Source organism: Curcuma longa, unplaced genomic scaffold (assembly GCF_044706935.1).
Source record: "Curcuma longa cultivar G26 ecotype Majalengka, Jawa Barat unplaced genomic scaffold, ITB_CL_G26_1.1 contig_21497, whole genome shotgun sequence".
Lineage (NCBI taxonomy): Eukaryota > Viridiplantae > Streptophyta > Magnoliopsida > Zingiberales > Zingiberaceae > Curcuma > Curcuma longa.
The window spans coordinates 2,030-15,299 of NW_027431660.1; the positions used below are offsets into that span (position 1 = coordinate 2,030).

Sequence of the window (13,270 nt, forward strand, 5' to 3'; positions counted from 1 at the left end):
CTCTTGGCAAAATCATCCAAGTTGTTAACACAACGAAGGTGGTTCTTCTTTGAAGGCTAAGTTTGTGCGACGAATAAAGGACTTGTTCGTGTGGATATAGACGATGCATGACTATTTGGATCATACTAATATCTACCGAATCAAGTTGCTGCCGAGATTGTTCCATTCACGCGATAAAAATTACAACTCGATCAAACATGTATACTACATTCGTATGGATCTCTGGAGAGATCGATTTTGTTCCGCTATGTTTATTTATTATTTTTCGTAAAAAATCCCTACACATACGCCCCGCTGATCTCCTCTCCTGTCCTCTTCTCCTCCTCTCCAACAGCTAAATTTCTCCTTCTTTCTTCCAACCACCATCAACACTAAATCTTTTCTCACTTCCTCTTGTTCTAGCTAGAAGCCAACATCAACCACAACAAGAGCAATACCTTGTTGCTCTTTTTCCAACCTCTCTTTTTCCTATTTTTCTTCTAACAACCACATTTTTTCAGCTGGCCAACGACAACAGCAATGCCAATGCTAACAAACTTTTCACCTTTTCTTTTCTAACCAACAATAGCAATAGTCTTCTCATTCTTTTTCTTCCTCCTCTCTCTCATAGCAGCTGCTTTGCAGCAGCTTTTTTCCATCGAGTGTTGTCTCTTTTTTAGCCATCTTCTAATCAACCAAATAGCAAGTTTTTTTCAAGTTTTACTAGTACAGAGTAGTAGATTTTCTTCCTTTCTTCTGCTCCAACAAATTTCAACCACCAGAATTGCAGTCATGACTCTTATTCTTTCTCTAAGTCACCAAGTTCACTGTCCTCTTCCAGAAATTCAACAGCAACAAAATTATAGCCTTCTGTTGCTCTTCCTCTACTGGTAGTCATTATTTTAGAAGATTTGATTGCTCATACAGTTGAAGAAGATGTTAACATTTGGAATCTCTCCATTGTGTTTGCCAGAAGGTAATGACGACAAAGATAGCATATCGAGGATATCAATTAATTAAATTGATTTCAATTTATAATAACTTACTATGTTTGGATTGCAATTGGAAACATATTTATCATTATTTCTATATTTATTATTACCGTATTATCATAATATATTACTAACTTTATCATTATAGTTTCCATATATTATCTTAGCAATATGTATAAATAGGCTTGTTAGCCTATGATAATTATCAATAAATTAGCAATTATTTTCTCTCTATTCTTTGTATATCTCTATGTTTTAAATGGTATCATAACCATGGTCCTTCGCACTTATCTTTTCTTTCATTTTCCTTCAAAAAAAAAAAAAAAAAAAAAAAAGACAGCCCTTCACCTAGGACCTCTCTTTTTTCTATTTTTCCTCTAGCAACCACATCTCTTTTTCCAACCGACCATCATCATCATCATCATCAACAACAACAACAACAATAATAATGTCAACGTTGGCAAACTTTCTCAATTTTTTTTTCTAACCAACAATAGCAACAATCTTCTCATTATTTTTCTTCCTCCTCTCTAGTAGCAACCGTTTTACAATAACTTTTCTTCCATTGAGTGTCGTCTCTTTTTTAACCATTTTTTGACTGACCAAATAACAATTTTTTTTCAAATTTTACTCAGCATAGCATACAGTCGTAGATTTTCTTCCTTTTCTCTGCTTTAACAAATTTCAACAATCAAAATTACAACAGTGATTCTTCTTCTTTATCTAAAGCCACCAAGTTCACTCTCTCCTTTAAGCAATTCAACAGCAACAAAACTAGAGTCTTCTGTTGCTCTTTCTGTACTAGTGGTCATTGTGTTAGAAGATTTGATTGGTCATGTAGTTAAAGAAGATGTTTCATGACAACCAAACTTAATGTTCAACATTTCTCCGTTGAATTTGCCATAAGGTAATGACGATAAAGATAGCAGAAGAGAATATCAATCATAAATTGTTTTTAATAACTTATCAGGTTTGGATTGCAATCACAATATATTTATCATTATTTATATATTTATTATTACCATATTTATCATAATATATTACCATATTTATCATTATAGTTGTTATATATTATATTTATAAATAGGTTGATTAACCTACTATAATTATCAATAAAGTAATAATTATTTTTTCTCTATTTTTAATATGTCTCTATGTTTTAACAGCAACCTTGCCTCTTCACATCTTCAAAAAGGTGAAATTCGTCACCCCACAATAATTGGTCTCATGATTATCTTTAAGGAGGTAAATCGAAAAATTATAGTTTGGTCATGATGGAGGAGAGTAAAATTGTATTGTTTTTATAATGACCAACCCACTGCCGAAACGGTGAAACGGTCTCATATCAGAAAATCTCCTAAGAGATTTTTTAGATGTACGATACTACTATGTTGATAGTAGTCTACTACCAAAATAACACCTCAGTCAACAGCTATATGTTGCTAAAAGGACTCGAACTCGAAACCTCAGACAATACATGTCTCCATGCTTACCACTTGGGATAAGACACTTCGACCCTTACCTCTTAACATCGCTACAATCTTACTAATTGGGTTTCATTTAATTTGAATGTCTTAGTTGCAAATAGTAGCATAAAAAATTCTCACATCAAATCCCATTGTATCATCATAAATCAATGAAAACAATGAAATTTCGATGCTAATGAGTGTTTTAAATAATCTAACTTTCAGAAAATGTTTCTAAATCTTTCATTCAAACAAATATGAAATTCATCCTGATGTGTTTTTTTTAACAAAAAAAAAAGAGAAGGTATCAAGATTAAATTAATTGACTCTCACCGAAAAATGATGAAGCTATGCGTAGTGACAAATGATATAACGTATTATTGTTTTAGGAAAATGAAAAATATATGATTCCGAAGTATAATTGAGTGGGTTATGATGGAATAAAAATGTTAAAGTGGACAAGAATTGAATATCGACGATGAAGCTTTTTAATTTATCTTTTTATATATGATCATGAAATTGATCATGTAGAATTGTTGGATAGTAGATTCTATTTTTATGAAGAAAAAGGAAAATGAAAATATTAAAAAAATTAACGTATTGCATATTAGATATAATAATACTACTTATATAAATATAAATAAAAAAAAAGAATGTGTTCACAGTTCAGATAAAAATATTTATATTAAAAAGTCAAGATAATTTTTTTTTTATAAAAACAATTCATTCTTCGCAGTAAAATTAATTAATAATTAAAATTATGTAACTTACAAGGGAAAACGTGGTCGGCAGGATTCGAACCTGCGCGGGCAGAGCCCACATGATTTCTAGTCATGCCCGATAACCACTCCGGCACGACCACAAGATATCTGCTAGTCCACAGAATATATTTACAGAGACATATATTTCTAATTGGTTTTTCTTATTAACAGTTTGGAACAAAATAATTGTACTAGTATGCGACCAGTTGGGACTTGGATAAGCCATGAACATGCATCTATATTATAATATGATCGGTCCGGTCCCACGGAAGTTTCCTACCGATCACTAGGGTAAATCGGGAAGCGCATATGGCGGTCAATCTAGATGCCCAACATCCTTTGATTGCGTTCTCCATTTGGAGGAAAATTCCTATAAATACCATTTGGAGGGTAACTGGGGATCGAACCACGGGTCCCTAGGTCACAACCCAGATATCCTACCATTGCACCATTACTACACCATTACCTCGGATGTTCATCTATATTATAGAATGAACAGTAAGAACCATGTAGGAAAATATGCGAGGATATTTTGATAAGCTTGGATGAATTGATTTAAACCCTAGATTTGATGAGGCCGTGTCTTTGTTATATGTGTGACACGTAGCTTATAGAAAGCTTTGAGTGGAAATATACATGGAAAGCTTAAACAAGGAGAATTGTCATTTGAGCAGTAGGTTATTGTTCCATCTGGTGTGTGACAGGTATAGAGTTGATGACTCTTTTGCACAACAAGTGAAACTCAATGCATAAACCATCTTCTAGCTAGTTGTTATTATCCATATCTCGTTATCCTCATAGACAGATTTTCTTATGGGTTGTACTGGGCTGTAGCCCAGCCCAGCCCTGTTGCCGTTGCCATCATCCTCTGCATTTTGCCGTCGCTATCATCCTCTGCATTTTGCCGTCGCTATCATCCTCTGCATTTTACCGCCGCCCCCATCGGATTAGGATTCAGGGCCCCTCAGGGGAGGATCTCATCGACTACGTCTTCGACCGCGGAGGCGCACAGATCAGATACGGCAACGCGGAGGACGACTGCGAGGAGCAGCGGCGGGAGAACTCCTGAGGGCGACACGAGACGCAAAGGGAAAAACAGATCCCGGAGGTTGCAGTGCTCTGTAGGAACTGGTTAGTGAGGAGTAGTCACGCTTACGTGGAGGTCTACGATTGGGCCAATAGAATAAGGTATGATCCAACCTTCAAGTTGTTGCAAACATTAATCATATTGGTGATGTGACGTGGAAATGATTAATTAGGTGTACTTTTACATTGTTTTCTGCGTGCGATTCCCCTCTTGTAATCCCTGCCTTGTCCGTCCCCCGCTGTCTATCGCCACTACTGAGTGAGCCTTTTCAGCAATGAAGCATGTGAAGATGTTACTTCATAATAAAATGGAGGATGATTCTTTTAAAGATTGTTTGACACTCTATATTGAATGAGATTTAACTAAAGATATAGATATAGATTCTATTATAGATGAATTTTATGTTTCAAAATCTCGTAGGATACAATTTTATTGAATGGTATAGTATAAATAATTTTTATTATATATATATATATTGATAATAATATATAATTCATTATATTAAGTCAAGCCCCCCTAATTCTAATTTCTGGATCCGTCCCTGGTCATCCTTATTCAAGGTCTACACAATATTCATGCAGGTACGATCTCACGATCTTCATAATACACCATAAAAGTCCTCTTCTTGCCCCTCCTACCGCAATCTTTGGGGCATGCTTTATTGCAATCCCAGAAGTTGATGCAGACATGTCATTTTCCTCCTGCTTTCGGGATTGGTACGATATTAGCCAGTCAAGTGGGGAATTAAACTTCTCTGATATGTTCGACCTCTAGAAGCTTGGCAACATCCTCCTGTATTACTTTATCTTGCTCAGGCTCGAAATGTCTCTTCTTTTGCATAACAGGTTGGGAGTCTGGAAAGATATTAAGGCGATGCTCCATGATGTTGGGAGTTATTCTTGTAACTTCTTGAGGCACCCAAGCAAATTGATGAATTGAGATTTTATTAATTTTAAATCGATTTATTCTTGGGCTTTTACATTAAAAATAATTATTTATTGAATCAATTTGACTTTATTTGTCCCATAGTGCATAATTTGAGGCTTGATATAATTTTTATGATTTAACGGTGAAATTTTGGCATTTAATGGATTATTATTGATTTTAGGGCTAAACCGGATCCGACTCGAGCTCAACCGCGGTCAAATCAAGTCAAATTTGTCAAATTGATCAAGCCAACATGAAGGATATGACTCGGATCGAGCCTGATCAAAATTTCGCAATTTTTTGGAAACCCTAAGAAGCCCTAGAGCTCAGATCAAATGTGCACCGTCGGATTCAAAATGGATGGTCCAGATCATCAGATTAATCAGGTATAAAAGGCATGGTTTAATCGGTGAACAGTGGCTGCGCACTGTTCACCTTCGTCCCGAAACACGCCCGACGCCGACCCCCTGCTCACCGACGTACCATCCAGGCCAGTCCCGTCCTCCCAAACTTATCCCATTGCGATCCTTGATCAACGAAGAGTCCAACGCCGGCCGATTGGGTACTTTTTCGGCGGCTGGAAGGGCGCGACGGAGAGGGTTTCTCCGGCGATTCCAACATCTGTTTTCGGCGTTTCCGGCGGCCTGCTGCATCATCCGAGCCCGAGGTCTGAGGAGGGGTTCTCCTTGCATCTCTGAGCTTGCTTGTATCACCAGCAACACCCTAAAAAATTGATGGTATGTGAAAAAATGATCCTGTTCCCTCGTAGGACTTTGAGGGGGTGCTTCTTCGAGGGTAGGAAAAGAAGAGACAGTATGCACGGTATGCTTTTCTTTTCGAGAGGGTATATAAAGTCCGTGTGACACTCCTTTGCGATGTATAGGTCATAGGTGGAGAAGTTTTTTTCTCTGATTTATAGTCGGTCGAGCTATCTCCATGTCGAGGAAAGTGAGTTTTTTCCAGATGTATATACTTCTCAGCTCTTTCTAATAACTTGGCATAATTGACAGGTGGTTTCTTCACTAATGATCGAAAAAATTCCCCATCCATCAATCCTTGAGAGAAAGTACTGGTCAATACCTCTGTAAGCATAGAAGGAATGTCCCAAACGACTGTATCAAATCTCTGAATATACTCCTTGAGAGTTTCTCGAGGCTTCTGCTTCATGGTGAATAAGTTTAGGTGTGTTTTCTGGTATCTTTTGCTGCTAGCAAATTGATGAAGGAAAATAGTTTTGAAATCAGCAAAAGAATGTATAGATATATATATATATATATATATATATATATATATACAGGAATGATATCCTGCGCGCTCTGTTTACGCGCCTCGTCCGCGACATCTGACGTGGCGAGGATTTTCACTGTTCATCCTCCTCCACCGTGGCCTGAACGAAATCCCGAAATAAAATCCCGCCTCTCCCAAAATCGCGCGGTCGATTCTCAATTTGAGATTCCGCTGTGGTTGAAAAGGAAGCCGAGAAGGATGCAGCGGAGGTGAAGAACAAGAAGGGTGATCCTGTTGCGGAGAAGGCCTCGTCCTTCAGGGAGGAGAGCAACTTCTTGTCGGATCTCAAGGAATCCGAGAGGAAGGCGCTGGTGGAGCTCAGAGCTGCCGTCGAGGAGGTCATCCTCAAGAACAAGCTATTTAGAGACGAGTCAGAGCCGTCGGAGGGGAAGGAGAAGGTCCATGGAGAAGGGGAAAAACTGGAACTTGACAAATCTGCTGAGGCGAAGCACACCGACGAAGAAAAACCCGACCCCTCTACCCAAAATCCTAAATCCTACTCGCTCCTCTTGCGTCGCTGCATTCGGCCCACCCCCCTGCTCGCCCGTCACTCCTCTCGTTTCTTCACCCCCTTTGCCTATTTTTAGATTTTGACGAGGGCAGTTTTGCAGGGCACCTCCGCATTCATGAGGAAAGGGGATCGGAAGAGGAAGAGAGAAGGAGGAAGATTAAGTCAATGCATTAACGTACTTAATTTAACCATCAGGATTCATCTGAATTGTATATTTCTTTATCTTTCTAGCTGATCAATTACTATCTACCATTGTCTTTTTGAGACTTGTTCTTTTTCCCCTTTGCTGAAAATTACTACAGCTTGTTTGCGGTTATGGTTTGACAGGGACTTTCGCTTGCAAACATGGAGGAGAACCGATCATTGCAACTAACTCGATCAAAGGACCATATTGGATATTACTTGCATTCATCTGATGAGAATTTGATATGGGAGCCATTGTGGGATAAGAAGTCGAAGGACATGGGATTGTTAGCTACTCATGAGGTTCATGCAATGGATGAAGTTAACTATGTTGACAATCAAGAAATGAAGACCTTAATCACACAAATATTGGAGAAAGCAAGACACGGAACACCTATTGTACAAGATGTTCAAAGAATGTTTTTTATCTTGAATGATTAAACTGAAGGAAAAAATTGATTGACGGTTGAGTTTTTGGTTTGACTCATCCGTCCTCATCAATCTAACTTTTTTTTTCAACTTGTTAAATCCATTCTTTAATGTTCCTGTACAACTTGTTCTAATGTATTCTTATAGCACAATTACCCTTTTGTGAGTAAATGTTAAATTGACATCAAATTTTTGAGTTCAAGTTTGGTTTATTTTCGATATTGTTCATTGAATTACCAACAAGAACCAATTCTTAAATTGGGTTAATCTCCACCTCACATGCAGCATGCCCTTCACCTGCTTGTATAAATGCCTAAACCACATTCTCCCTGAGCACAAACCGCTCCCAATGAGTTCCCTGTACTCCAGCATGACAGCTCAATGTGAGTTCCAATGAGTTCCTTAGACTCCGTCACTCATATGGATATAATTATTTTATTTTTCTAATATCAATTAAGCCATCAGCCGATTTTGGATAAAATCGGCTGATGGACTTACACACCTCGGAAGCACATGATCCGAACACCTTTTTTGCTCCTCTTACACTCTATAATGTGTACATCAACTCAGAATGCATTGCGATACATCATGTTGGAAGCAGGAATTTTTTTCGCTCGTGCTCGGCATGTGGATTGGGGTGAAAATTTTATTTTTAATTCTACATAGATGATACTTGGTGTTCAAACACACCAATGAGTTCCTTGAACTCCCTCACTCATGTAGATATAAAATTTTGAATTTTTTATTATCGAAAAAGCCATCAGCCAGTTTTGACCAAAACCGGCTGATGGACTTAAAGACCTCTAATGCACATGATCCGAACACCTTTTTTGCTCCTCTTGCACTCTATAATGTGTACATCAACTCAGAATGCATTGCGATACATCGTGTTGGAAGCAGGAATTTTTTTCGCTCGTGCTCGGCATGTGGATTGGGGTGAAAATTTTATTTTTAATTCTACATAGATGATACTTGGTGTTCAAACACACCAATGAGTTCCTTGAACTCCCTCACTCATGTAGATATAAAATTTTGAATTTTTTATTATCGAAAAAGCCATCAGCCAGTTTTGACCAAAACCGGCTGATGGACTTAAAGACCTCTAATGCACATGATCCGAACACCTTTTTTGCTCCTCTTGCACTCTATAATGTGTACATCAACTCAGAATGCATTGCGATACATCGTGTTGGAAGCAGGAATTTTTTTCGCTCGTGCTCGGCATGTGGATTGGGGTGAAAATTTTATTTTTAATTCTACATAGATGATACTTGGTGTTCAAACACACCAATGAGTTCCTTGAACTCCCTCACTCATGTAGATATAAAATTTTGAATTTTTTATTATCAAAAAAGCCATCAGCCAGTTTTGACCAAAACCGGCTGATGGACTTAAAGACCTCTAATGCACATGATCCGAACACCTTTTTTGCTCCTCTTGCACTCTATAATGTGTACATCAACTCAGAATGCATTGCGATACATCGTGTTGGAAGCAGGAATTTTTTTCGCTCGTGCTCGGCATGTGGATTGGGGTGAAAATTTTATTTTTAATTCTACATAGATGATACTTGGTGTTCAAACACACCAATGAGTTCCTTGAACTCCCTCACTCATGTAGATATAAAATTTTGAATTTTTTATTATCAAAAAAGCCATCAGCCAGTTTTGACCAAAACCGGCTGATGGACTTAAAGACCTCTAATGCACATGATCCGAACACCTTTTTTGCTCCTCTTGCACTCTATAATGTGTACATCAACTCAGAATGCATTGCGATACATCGTGTTGGAAGCAGGAATTTTTTTCGCTCGTGCTCGGCATGTGGATTGGGGTGAAAATTTTATTTTTAATTCTACATAGATGATACTTGGTGTTCAAACACACCAATGAGTTCCTTGAACTCCCTCACTCATGTAGATATAAAATTTTGAATTTTTTATTATCAAAAAAGCCATCAGCCAGTTTTGACCAAAACCGGCTGATGGACTTAAAGACCTCTAATGCACATGATCCGAACACCTTTTTTGCTCCTCTTGCACTCTATAATGTGTACATCAACTCAGAATGCATTGCGATACATCGTGTTGGAAGCAGGAATTTTTTTCGCTCGTGCTCGGCATGTGGATTGGGGTGAAAATTTTATTTTTAATTCTACATAGATGATACTTGGTGTTCAAACACACCAATGAGTTCCTTGAACTCCCTCACTCATGTAGATATAAAATTTTGAATTTTTTATTATCAAAAAAGCCATCAGCCAGTTTTGACCAAAACCGGCTGATGGACTTAAAGACCTCTAATGCACATGATCCGAACACCTTTTTTGCTCCTCTTGCACTCTATAATGTGTACATCAACTCAGAATGCATTGCGATACATCGTGTTGGAAGCAGGAATTTTTTTCGCTCGTGCTCGGCATGTGGATTGGGGTGAAAATTTTATTTTTAATTCTACATAGATGATACTTGGTGTTCAAACACACCAATGAGTTCCTTGAACTCCCTCACTCATGTAGATATAAAATTTTGAATTTTTTATTATCAAAAAAGCCATCAGCCAGTTTTGACCAAAACCGGCTGATGGACTTAAAGACCTCTAATGCACATGATCCGAACACCTTTTTTGCTCCTCTTGCACTCTATAATGTGTACATCAACTCAGAATGCATTGCGATACATCGTGTTGGAAGCAGGAATTTTTTTCGCTCGTGCTCGGCATGTGGATTGGGGTGAAAATTTTATTTTTAATTCTACATAGATGATACTTGGTGTTCAAACACACCAATGAGTTCCTTGAACTCCCTCACTCATGTAGATATAAAATTTTGAATTTTTTATTATCAAAAAAGCCATCAGCCAGTTTTGACCAAAACCGGCTGATGGACTTAAAGACCTCTAATGCACATGATCCGAACACCTTTTTTGCTCCTCTTGCACTCTATAATGTGTACATCAACTCAGAATGCATTGCGATACATCGTGTTGGAAGCAGGAATTTTTTTCGCTCGTGCTCGGCATGTGGATTGGGGTGAAAATTTTATTTTTAATTCTACATAGATGATACTTGGTGTTCAAACACACCAATGAGTTCCTTGAACTCCCTCACTCATGTAGATATAAAATTTTGAATTTTTTATTATCAAAAAAGCCATCAGCCAGTTTTGACCAAAACCGGCTGATGGACTTAAAGACCTCTAATGCACATGATCCGAACACCTTTTTTGCTCCTCTTGCACTCTATAATGTGTACATCAACTCAGAATGCATTGCGATACATCGTGTTGGAAGCAGGAATTTTTTTCGCTCGTGCTCGGCATGTGGATTGGGGTGAAAATTTTATTTTTAATTCTACATAGATGATACTTGGTGTTCAAACACACCAATGAGTTCCTTGAACTCCCTCACTCATGTAGATATAAAATTTTGAATTTTTTATTATCAAAAAAGCCATCAGCCAGTTTTGACCAAAACCGGCTGATGGACTTAAAGACCTCTAATGCACATGATCCGAACACCTTTTTTGCTCCTCTTGCACTCTATAATGTGTACATCAACTCAGAATGCATTGCGATACATCGTGTTGGAAGCAGGAATTTTTTTTGCTCGTGCTCAGCATGTGGATTGGGGTGAAAATTTTATTTTTAATTCTACATAAATGATACTTGGTGTTCAAACACACCAATGAGTTCCTTGAACTCTGAATTTTGAATACCAAGTATCATCTATGTAGAATTAAAAATAAAATTTTCACCCCAATCCACATGCCGAGCACGAGCGAAAAAAATTCCTGCTTCCAACACGATGTATCGCAATGCATTCTGAGTTGATGTACACATTATAGAGTGCAAGAGGAGCAAAAAAGGTGTTCGGATCATGTGCATTAGAGGTCTTTAAGTCCATCAGCCGGTTTTGGTCAAAACTGGCTGATGGCTTTTTTGATAATAAAAAATTCAAAATTTTATATCTACATGAGTGAGGGAGTTCAAGGAACTCATTGGTGTGTTTGAACACCAAGTATCATCTATGTAGAATTAAAAATAAAATTTTCACCCCAATCCACATGCCGAGCACGAGCGAAAAAAATTCCTGCTTCCAACACGATGTATCGCAATGCATTCTGAGTTGATGTACACATTATAGAGTGCAAGAGGAGCAAAAAAGGTGTTCGGATCATGTGCATTAGAGGTCTTTAAGTCCATCAGCCGGTTTTGGTCAAAACTGGCTGATGGCTTTTTTGATAATAAAAAATTCAAAATTTTATATCTACATGAGTGAGGGAGTTCAAGGAACTCATTGGTGTGTTTGAACACCAAGTATCATCTATGTAGAATTAAAAATAAAATTTTCACCCCAATCCACATGCCGAGCACGAGCGAAAAAAATTCCTGCTTCCAACACGATGTATCGCAATGCATTCTGAGTTGATGTACACATTATAGAGTGCAAGAGGAGCAAAAAAGGTGTTCGGATCATGTGCATTAGAGGTCTTTAAGTCCATCAGCCGGTTTTGGTCAAAACTGGCTGATGGCTTTTTTGATAATAAAAAATTCAAAATTTTATATCTACATGAGTGAGGGAGTTCAAGGAACTCATTGGTGTGTTTGAACACCAAGTATCATCTATGTAGAATTAAAAATAAAATTTTCACCCCAATCCACATGCCGAGCACGAGCGAAAAAAATTCCTGCTTCCAACACGATGTATCGCAATGCATTCTGAGTTGATGTACACATTATAGAGTGCAAGAGGAGCAAAAAAGGTGTTCGGATCATGTGCATTAGAGGTCTTTAAGTCCATCAGCCGGTTTTGGTCAAAACTGGCTGATGGCTTTTTCGATAATAAAAAATTCAAAATTTTATATCTACATGAGTGAGGGAGTTCAAGGAACTCATTGGTGTGTTTGAACACCAAGTATCATCTATGTAGAATTAAAAATAAAATTTTCACCCCAATCCACATGCCGAGCACGAGCGAAAAAAATTCCTGCTTCCAACATGATGTATCGCAATGCATTCTGAGTTGATGTACACATTATAGAGTGTAAGAGGAGCAAAAAAGGTGTTCGGATCATGTGCTTCCGAGGTGTGTAAGTCCATCAGCCGATTTTATCCAAAATCGGCTGATGGCTTAATTGATATTAGAAAAATAAAATAATTATATCCATATGAGTGACGGAGTCTAAGGAACTCATTGGAACTCACATTGAGCTGTCATGCTGGAGTACAGGGAACTCATTGGGAGCGGTTTGTGCTCAGGGAGAATGTGGTTTAGGCATTTATACAAGCAGGTGAAGGGCATGCTGCATGTGAGGTGGAGATTAACCCAATTTAAGAATTGGTTCTTGTTGGTAATTCAATGAACAATATCGAAAATAAACCAAACTTGAACTCAAAAATTTGATGTCAATTTAACATTTACTCACAAAAGGGTAATTGTGCTATAAGAATACATTAGAACAAGTTGTACAGGAACATTAAAGAATGGATTTAACAAGTTGAAAAAAAAAAGTTAGATTGATGAGGACGGATGAGTCAAACCAAAAACTCAACCGTCAATCAATTTTTTCCTTCAGTTTAATCATTCAAGATAAAAAACATTCTTTGAACATCTTGTACAATAGGTGTTCCGTGTCTTGCTTTCTCCAATA

At 37.7% G+C, this 13,270-nt stretch overlaps 1 non-coding gene across 1 annotated transcript; it reads right to left on the reverse strand.

Annotated features, from left to right (window-relative positions):
• Nucleotides 1–3,217: 3,217 nt before the first annotated feature.
• On the reverse strand, nt 3,218–3,299 carry TRNAS-AGA (transfer RNA serine (anticodon AGA)). Its single transcript has one exon. It is a non-coding gene; the product is annotated as a tRNA-Ser (tRNA).
• Nucleotides 3,300–13,270: the final 9,971 nt, after the last annotated feature.